At 48.5% G+C, this 9,781-nt stretch overlaps 1 long non-coding RNA gene across 3 annotated transcripts in view; it reads left to right on the forward strand.

Moving 5' to 3' along the window:
- LOC140679700 (uncharacterized) overlaps nt 1–6,188 on the forward strand; it is a 16,091-nt gene extending 9,903 nt beyond the window's left edge. For 2 of the 3 annotated variants that reach the window (XR_012051080.1, XR_012051079.1), the window contains exons 2-3: nt 5,460–5,823; nt 5,911–6,188. This is a non-coding gene — a long non-coding RNA (uncharacterized lncRNA). Of the gene's footprint in view, nt 1–5,386; nt 5,824–5,910 lie in introns of those variants that run through there. The other variant, XR_012051078.1, reaches the window with a different exon arrangement.
- Nucleotides 6,189–9,781: the final 3,593 nt, after the last annotated feature.

The raw sequence follows: 9,781 nt of genomic DNA on the forward strand, positions 1-9,781 counted from the left end.
TTGTTTGTTTGGCCGACTGGGAGGCCTTGGTTTGTTTGGCCGACTGGGAGGCCTTGGTTTGTTTGGCCGACTGGGAGGCCTTTTTTGTGTTTGGCCGACTGGGAGACTTTTCTTTGGCTGGCTGGGAGGCCTTTGTTTGTTGGACAGGCTGCGAGGCCTTTGTTTGTTGGACAGGCTGCGAGGCCTTTGTTTAGTTTTTGTTTGGCCGTCTGTTTTGGCCTTTTTTGTGTTTGTTTGGCCGTCTGGGAGGCCTTTTGTGTGTTTGTTTGGCCGGCTGGGAGGCCTTTTGTGTGTTTGTTTGGCCGGCTGGGAGGCCTTTTGTGTGTTTGTTTGGCCGGCTGGGAGGCCTTGGTTTGTTTGTTTGGCCGACTGGGAGGCCTTGGTTTGTTTGTTTGGCCGACTGGGAGGCCTTGGTTTGTTTGTTTGGCCGACTGGGAGGCCTTGGTTTGTTTGTTTGGCCGGCCGTCTGTTTTGGCCTTTTTTGTGTTTGGCCGACTGGGAGACTTTTCTTTGGCTGGCTGGGAGGCCTTTGTTTGTTTGACCGGCTGGGAAGCCTTTGTTTGTTTGGCCGGCTGGGAAGCCTTTGTTTGTTTGCCTGGCTGGGAGGCCTTTGTTTGTTTGGCCGGCTGGGAAGCCTTTGTTTGTTTGGCCGGCTGGGAAGCCTTTGTTTGTTTGGCCGGCTGGGAAGCCTTTGTTTGGCTGGCCGGCTGGGAAGCCTTGGTTTGTTTGGCTGGCCGGCTGGGAGGCTTTGGTTTGTTTGGCTGGCCGGCTGGGAGGCTTTGGTTTGTTTGTTTGGCCGACTGGGAGGCTTTGGTTTGTTTGTTTGGCCGACTGGGAGGCTTTGGTTTGTTTGTTTGGCCGACTGGGAGGCTTTGGTTTGTTTGTTTGGCCGACTGGGAGGCCTTGGTTTGTTTGGCCGACTGGGAGGCCTTGGTTTGTTTGGCCGACTGGGAGGCCTTGGTTTGTTTGGCCGACTGGGAGGCCTTGGTTTGTTTGTTTGGCCGACTGGGAGGCCTTGGTTTGTTTGTTTGGCCGACTGGGAGGCCTTGGTTTGTTTGTTTGGCCGACTGGGAGGCCTTGGTTTGTTTGTTTGGCCGACTGGGAGGCCTTGGTTTGTTTGTTTGGCCGACTGGGAGGCCTTTTTTGTGTTTGGCCGACTGGGAGACTTTTCTTTGGCTGGCTGGGAGGCCTTTTTTGTGTTTGTTTGGCCGTCTGTTTTGGCCTTTTTTGTGTTTGGCCGGCCGTCTGTTTTGGCCTTTTTTCTGTTTGGCCGGCCGTCTGTTTTGGCCTTTTTTCTGTTTGGCCGACTGGGAGACTTTTCTTTGGCTGGCTGGGAGGCCTTTGTTTGTTTGACCGGCTGGGAAGCCTTTGTTTGTTTGGCCGGCTGGGAAGCCTTAGTTTGGCTGGCCGGCTGGGAAGCCTTTGTTTGGCTGGCCGGCTGGGAAGCCTTTGTTTGTTTGGCGGGCTGGGAAGCCTTGGTTTGTTTGGCTGGCCGGCTGGGAAGCCTTGGTTTGTTTGCTTGGCCGGCTGGGAAGCCTTGGTTTGTTTGTTTGGCCGGCTGGGAGGCTTTGGTTTGTTTGTTTGGCCGACTGGGAGGCTTTGGTTTGTTTGTTTGGCCGACTGGGTGGCCTTGGTTTGTTTGGCCGACTGGGAGGCCTTGGTTTGTTTGGCCGACTGGGAGGCCTTGGTTTGTTTGGCCGACGGGGAGGCCTTGGTTTGTTTGGCCGACGGGGAGGCCTTGGTTTGTTTGGCCGACTGGGAGGCCTTGGTTTGTTTGGCCGACTGGGAGGCCTTGGTTTGTTTGGCCGACTGGGAGGCCTTGGTTTGTTTGGCCGACTGGGAGGCCTTGGTTTGTTTGGCCGACTGGGAGGCCTTGGTTTGTTTGTTTGGCCGACTGGGAGGCCTTGGTTTGTTTGTTTGGCCGACTGGGAGGCCTTGGTTTGTTTGTTTGGCCGGCTGGGAGGCTTTGGTTTGTTTGGCCGACTGGGAGGCTTTGGTTTGTTTGGCCGACTGGGAGGCCTTGGTTTGTTTGTTTGGCCGACTGGGAGGCCTTGGTTTGTTTGTTTGGCCGACTGGGAGGCCTTGGTTTGTTTGTTTGGCCGACTGGGAGGCCTTGGTTTGTTTGTTTGGCCGGCTGGGAAGCCTTGGTTTGTTTGTTTGGCCGGCTGGGAGGCTTTGGTTTGTTTGTTTGGCCGGCTGGGAGGCTTTGGTTTGTTTGTTTGGCCGACTGGGAGGCCTTGGTTTGTTTGGCCGACTGGGAGGCCTTGGTTTGTTTGGCCGACTGGGAGGCCTTGGTTTGTTTGTTTGGCCGACTGGCAGGCCTTGGTTTGTTTGTTTGGCCGACTGGCAGGCCTTGTTTTTTTTTTTTTTGGCCGACTGGGAGGCCTTGGTTTGTTTGTTTGGCCGACTGGGAGGCCTTGGTTTGTTTGTTTGGCCGACTGGGAGGCCTTGGTTTGTTTGTTTGGCCGACTGGGAGGCCTTGGTTTGTTTGTTTGGCCGACTGGGAGGCCTTGGTTTGTTTGTTTGGCCGACTGGGAGGCCTTGGTTTGTTTGTTTGGCCGACTGGGAGGCCTTGGTTTGTTTGTTTGGCCGACTGGGAGGCCTTGGTTTGTTTGTTTGGCCGACTGGGAGGCCTTGGTTTGTTTGTTTGGCCGACTGGGAGGCCTTGGTTTGTTTGTTTGGCCGACTGGGAGGCCTTGGTTTGTTTGTTTGGCCGACTGGGAGGCCTTGGTTTGTTTGTTTGGCCGACTGGGAGGCCTTGGTTTGTTTGTTTGGCCGACTGGGAGGCCTTGGTTTGTTTGTTTGGCCGACTGGGAGGCCTTGGTTTGTTTGTTTGGCCGACTGGGAGGCCTTGGTTTGTTTGTTTGGCCGACTGGGAGGCCTTGGTTTGTTTGTTTGGCCGACTGGGAGGCCTTGGTTTGTTTGTTTGGCCGACTGGGAGGCCTTGGTTTGTTTGTTTGGCCGACTGGGAGGCCTTGGTTTGTTTGTTTGGCCGTCTGTTTTGGCCTTGGTTTGTTTGTTTGGCCGTCTGTTTTGGCCTTGGTTTGTTTGTTTGGCCGTCTGTTTTGGCCTTGGTTTGTTTGTTTGGCCGTCTGTTTTGGCCTTGGTTTGTTTGTTTGGCCGTCTGTTTTGGCCTTGGTTTGTTTGTTTGGCCGTCTGTTTTGGCCTTGGTTTGTTTGTTTGGCCGTCTGTTTTGGCCTTGGTTTGTTTGTTTGGCCGTCTGTTTTGGCCTTGGTTTGTTTGTTTGGCCGTCTGTTTTGGCCTTGGTTTGTTTGTTTGGCCGTCTGTTTTGGCCTTGGTTTGTTTGTTTGGCCGTCTGTTTTGGCCTTGGTTTGTTTGTTTGGCCGTCTGTTTTGGCCTTGGTTTGTTTGTTTGGCCGTCTGTTTTGGCCTTTTTTGTGTTTGTTTGGCCGTCTGTTTTGGCCTTTTTTGTGTTTGGCCTTTTTTGTGTTTGGCCTTTTTTGTGTTTGGCCGGCTGTCTGTTTTGGCCTTTTTTGTGTTTGGCCGGCTGTCTGTTTTGGCCTTTTTTGTGTTTGGCCGACTGGGAGACTTTTCTTTGGCTGGCTGGGAGACTTTTCTTTGGCTGGCTGGGAGGCCTTTGTTTGTTTGGCCGGCTGGGAAGCCTTTGTTTGTTTGGCCGGCTGGGAAGCCTTTGTTTGTTTGGCGGGCTGGGAAGCCTTGGTTTGTTTATTTGGCCGGCTGGGAGGCCTTGGTTTGTTTGGCCGACTGGGAGGCCTTGGTTTGTTTGTTTGGCCGACTGGGAGGCCTTGGTTTGTTTGTTTGGCCGACTGGGAGGCCTTTGTTTGTTTGTTTGGCCGACTGGGAGGCCTTTGTTTGTTTGTTTGGCCGACTGGGAGGCCTTGGTTTGTTTGTTTGGCCGACTGGGAGGCCTTGGTTTGTTTGTTTGGCCGACTGGGAGGCCTTGGTTTGTTTGTTTGGCCGACTGGGAGGCCTTGGTTTGTTTGTTTGGCCGACTGGGAGGCCTTGGTTTGTTTGTTTGGCCGACTGGGAGGCCTTGGTTTGTTTGTTTGGCCGACTGGGAGGCCTTGGTTTGTTTGTTTGGCCGACTGGGAGGCCTTGGTTTGTTTGTTTGGCCGACTGGGAGGCCTTGGTTTGTTTGTTTGGCCGACTGGGAGGCCTTGGTTTGTTTGTTTGGCCGACTGGGAGGCCTTGGTTTGTTTGTTTGGCCGACTGGGAGGCCTTGGTTTGTTTGTTTGGCCGACTGGGAGGCCTTGGTTTGTTTGTTTGGCCGACTGGGAGGCCTTGGTTTGTTTGTTTGGCCGACTGGGAGGCCTTGGTTTGTTTGTTTGGCCGACTGGGAGGCCTTGGTTTGTTTGTTTGGCCGACTGGGAGGCCTTTTTTGTGTTTGTTTGGCCGTCTGTTTTGGCCTTTTGTGTGGCCGGCTGGGAGGCCTTTTGTGTGTTTGTTTGGCCGGCTGGGAGGCCTTTTGTGTGTTTGGCCGGCTGGGAGGCCTTTGTTTGGCTGTTTGGGAGGCCTTTGTCTGGCCGGCTGGGAGGCCAAACAAAGGCCAATTTTGGGGGCGTCTGGTCATCTACAAAATAAGGTCAATATTGTATTTAATTTGTCTCCTCATGGTTTGTCATCTACAAGGTCTCTATTGGGGGGGGGGTCATCTACAATACAAGGTTCATTTTGGGGGGCTCTGGTCATCTACAAAATAAGGTCAATATTGTATTTATTTGTGTCCTCATGGTTTTTGTCATCTACAAGGTCTCTATTGGGGGGTCCCCCTCTACAAGGTCAATTTTGGGGGGTCTGGTCATCTACAATACAAGGTCAATTTTGGGGGGGGTTTGGTCATCTACAATACAAGGTAAAACATTTTTTTGGGGGGGGTGTCTGGTCATCTACAATACCAGGTCAATATTGTATTTAATTTGTGTCCTCATGGTTTTTGTCATCTACAAGGTCAAAATTGGGGGGTCTGGTCATCTACAATACAAGGTCAATTTTGGGGGAGGTCAGGTCATCTACAATACAAGGTTAATTTTTTTGGGGGGGGGGGTCTGGTAATCTTCAATACAAGGTCAATTTTGGGGGTGTCTGGTCAGCTACAAAATAAGGTCAATATTGTATTTAATTTGTCTCCATGGTTTGTCATCTACAAGGTCTCTATTGGGGGGGTCCCCCTCTACAAGGTCAATTTTTGGGGGGTCTGGTCATCTACAATACAAGGTCAATTTTGGGGGGGTCTGGTCATCTACAAAATAAGGTCAATATTGTATTTGTGTCCTCATGGTTTTTGTCATCTACAAGGTCTCTATTGGGGGGTCCCCCTCTACAAGGTCAATTTTTGGGGGGGGGGGGGGGGGGGTTTGGTCATCTACAATACAAGGTCTATTTTATGTGTGGGGGGGGGGGGGGGGGTGTCTGGTCATCTACAATACAAGGTCAATGTTGTATTTAATTTGTGTCCTCATAGTTTTTGTCATCTACAAGGTCAAAATTGGGGGGTCTGGTCATCTACAATACAAGGTCAATATTGGGGGGTTTGGTCATCTACAAGGTCTATTGCCCCCCTCCTCCCCCCCCTTACAAGGTCAATATTGGTTTATCATTCTTACACCATGCACCGCTACAACATTACACAACTCTTACACAATGTGTTATTGGTCACACTCCTGCTGCCTCTCCTCCTGCTGTGCACACTTTTGAGCGTACCATGGGGCACACCAACGGGGGTTCCCTCTCGGCTGCGGGCGTGCCTCCGCAAGAGATCTGCAATCAACACACCTGCCCGTGATGAGCGACCAGCCTTCATAAGCCAGCGGGTGCCAGAACGTAGCTTCTCCTACCCAGTACAGTAAGCCAACACATCTCCAGCCTTCTCTCTCTCCCTGTGTTCCCTTCCCGTCGTGTTCACCGTCTCTCGTGTTGTGTCGTCCTCCAGCTTCCTCGTCGTCGAGCTGTGTATCTCGTCTACCTGGACCCCCTTTGGATTCCCCCTTGCCTTCCTGGACTAAGACCTCGCTCCTGTCCTTGACCATCCGCCTGCCCTCTGATGTCCGAGCCTGCTTTTCTGCCTCGATCTCAACACGCACACTCAACACCCTCTGGTGACCACGCTCAGATAATACTTGCACATAGTCACACTACATCTCTTTTAAGCTAATCACACACTGCACTCACATACTGAGCTGTCAATAAACACGCTGACAGCTAACGACATCATCGCCTCTCTGCAGTCTTCTTCTCCCGCTGTCTCGTCACACATTATATATTCTTTCATTCATGTGTTCATTCATTCATGTGTTATCATTACTACACCATGCACCGCAATAACACTACACAACTCTTACACACTGTTATCTATGTATTTATTGATTCATTCGTGTTACTAATTTATCATTCTTACACCATGCACTGCAACAACAACCAACTCTCACACAATGTTATTCGTTCATTACATTATTCATAATCAATCAATCAAAGTTCATTATATAGCCCTAAATCACGAGTGTCTCAAAGGGCTGCACACGCCACAACGACATCCTGGGCTCAGATCCCACATCAGGGCAAGAAAAAAACTCAACCCAATGGGATGACAATGAGAAACCTCGGAGGATAATGTTTATTATTATTAGCCTTTATTTAACTAGGTAAAATCCCATTGAGGTCAAAGATCTCTTTTCCAAGGGAGACCTGGCCAAGAGAGCAGCAGCAAGGTTGCAATGGAAGTCGAGTGGATCTAGCATAAAATTGTGAGTGTCCAGTCCATAGTGGATCTAGTTAATAGTGTGAGAGTCCAGTCCATAGTGGGGCCAGCAAGAGATCATCTTGAGTGGAGACAGACATATCTGTGCTGCTGACCTAACTGATGCACAGATGAGTGGTCCACCCTGGGTCCCAACTTTGGACAGCTAGCGCGTCATCTGTGGTCACCAAAGGAGAGGAGGGCGGAGCAGAAAAGAAACGGCAGATCAACTGGTCTAAAAGGGGGTCTATTTAAAGGCTAGAGTATACAAATGAGTTTTAAGATGGGACTTAAATGCTTCTACTGAGGTAGCATCTCTAATTGTTACTGCTAGAACAATCCATAGTACTGGAGCCCCAATAGAAAACGCTCTATAGCCCGCATACTTTGTTTGGGCTCTGGGAATCACTAATAAGCCGGAGTTCTTTGAACGCAGATTTCTTGCCGGGACATATGATACAATACAATCAACAAGATAGGACGGAGCTAGACAGTGTAGTATTTTATACGTAAGTAGTAAAACCTTAAAGTTGCATCTTAAGTGCACAGGAAGCCAGTGCAGGTGAGCCAGTATAGGCGTAATATGATCAAACTTTCTTATTCTTGTCAAAAGTCTAGCAGCCACATTTTGTACCAATTGTAATCTTTTAATGCTAGAAATAGGGAGACCTGAAAATAATACGTTACAGTAGTCGAGACGAGACGTAACGAACGCATGAATATTGATCTCAGCGTCCCTAGTGGATAAAATAGAACAAATTTGAGCTATATTACGGAGATGAAAGAAGGCGGTTTTAGTAACACTCTTAATGTGTGACTCAAAGGAGAGAGTTGGGTGGAAGATAATACCCAGATTCTTTACTGAGTCGCCTTGTCTAATTGTTTGGTTGTCAAATGTTAAGGTGGTATTATTAAATAAATGTCGGTGTTTAGCAGGACCGATAATCAGCATTTCCGTTTTCTTAGCGTTGAGTTGCAAGAAGTTAGCGGACATCCATTGTTTAATTTCATTAAGACACGCCTCCAGCTGACTACAATCCGGCGTGTTGGTCAGCTTTAGGGGCATGTAGAGTTGGGTGTCATCAGCATAACAATGAAAGCTAACACCGTATTTGCGTATGATGTCGCCTAGCGGCAGCATGTACATGCTAAGGAGTGCAGGGCCAAGAACCGAACCCTGAGGAACTCTGCACGTTACCTTAACATAGTCCGACGTCACATTATTATGGGAGACGCATTGCATCCTGTCAGTAAGATAAGAGTTAAACCACGACAAGGCTAAGTCTGACATACCAATACGTGTTTTGATACGCTGTAATAAAATATGATCGATGGTATCGAAAGCAGCGCTAAGATGAAGAAGCAGCAACATAGATGACATCCATCGTTAGCAGTAGATCATTAGTCATTTTTGCGAGGGCGGTCTCCGTAGAGTGATTTGCCCTGAAACCAGATTGAAAAGGTTCACAGAGATTGTTAGACACTAATTGTTCATTTAGCTGCTGTGCGACAATTTTTTCGAGGATTTTCGAAATGAAGGGAAGGTGGGACACCAGTCGGTAGTTTACCATGAGGTCAGGATTGAGGTTAGGTCTTTTGAGCAGAGGATGAATAACCGCTTTCTTAAATGCTAGGGGAACAGTGCCAGAGGAAAGTGATAAGTTTATAATATTTAGCACTGATGGACCTAATAATACAAAAAGCTCCTTGATAAGTTTCCCAGGAAGTGGGTCAAGTAAACATGTTTGTTGTATCCCACTTACACGCTGTAATAGTTCCTCTAATGTTATTTCATCAAAAAGAGTATTTTGTATTGCAGTATCCGTCGTAGATAGTTGTATCTGTGTTAATAGAACCCAGTTGTAGCTGGGATGCGTTGTCTTTAATCTCCTTTCTAATGGGTTCAATTTTCTTATTAAAGAAATTCATAGTCATCTGCCGAGTGGGTGGAGCTATTGAGGAGTCCCTTGTTGGGTTAGCGATGCGACTTTGGGTACTTAGAAAAAGCGCTATATAAATCTCAGGTATTATTACTGTACTAAACAAAAATTTAGGGTCGTTTTTGTTGAGGCGGATGAGATTTGAGTAATATTTAGCTTTAGCTAAGGTAAGCATGCGTTTATACGATATAAAACTATCACTCCAGGCTTGATGGAAAACCTCAAGCTTGGTCGCGCGCCATTTGCGTTCCAACTTTCTACATGATAATTTAAGAGCTCTGGTTTCTTCTGTAAACCATGGGGTGCGCCTTTTAGGGGCCCTTTTTTGTTTTAGCGGTGCTATACTATCAATGGTTTCGCGCAGGGCATTGTCAAAGTTGTTAGTGAGGTTATCAATAGAGCCGACATAATTTGGGAATGGTGCCATTACCGAAGGCAGTAGGTCAGCAAGAGTCATCGTTGTGGCAGCATTGTTGCGGCTGCTATAGCAGTTATTATTATTAGCTTGTTGACAATGAGTCAGATCTTCGAATTTTATTAGGTAATGATCGGACATTACTTTAGTATACGGGAGTACCATAACTTTGGAGGTGGTGACACCCCTGACCAGCACTAGATCTATCGTATTACCGTTGCGATGCGTAGGTTAATTTATTTGTGTAAGACCACAGCTATCAATTATAGTCTGGAGCGGCACGCACTGAGGGTCCGATGGGGTATTCATATGGATGTCAAAGTCCCCCGTTATAATTATATTGTCGGCGTGCGTCACTAGATCAGCAATGAACTCTGAGAATTCATTGATAGTCTGAGTAGGGCCCTGGGGGGCGGTAGATAACAGCCAGGTCGAGAGGCAGCGGTGCGACAGACCTCATAGTAAGCACCTCAAACGATTTGTATTTATTTAGGTTAGGGGTAAGGTTAAAGTTTTCGTTGTATATTAGTGCGACCCCCCCCCCCCCCCCCTTTTGAGGGGACGGGCAATATGTGCATTCGTATAGTTAGGAGGAGATGCCTCATTTAGCGCAAAAAAATCGTCTGGTTTGAGCCAGGTTTCGCTAAGACCAATGACGTTAAGATTGTTGTCTCTAATGACCTCATAAACTAATAACGTTTTGGGAGACAAT

This window comes from Nerophis lumbriciformis, linkage group LG21 (assembly GCF_033978685.3).
Source record: "Nerophis lumbriciformis linkage group LG21, RoL_Nlum_v2.1, whole genome shotgun sequence".
NCBI lineage: Eukaryota > Metazoa > Chordata > Actinopteri > Syngnathiformes > Syngnathidae > Nerophis > Nerophis lumbriciformis.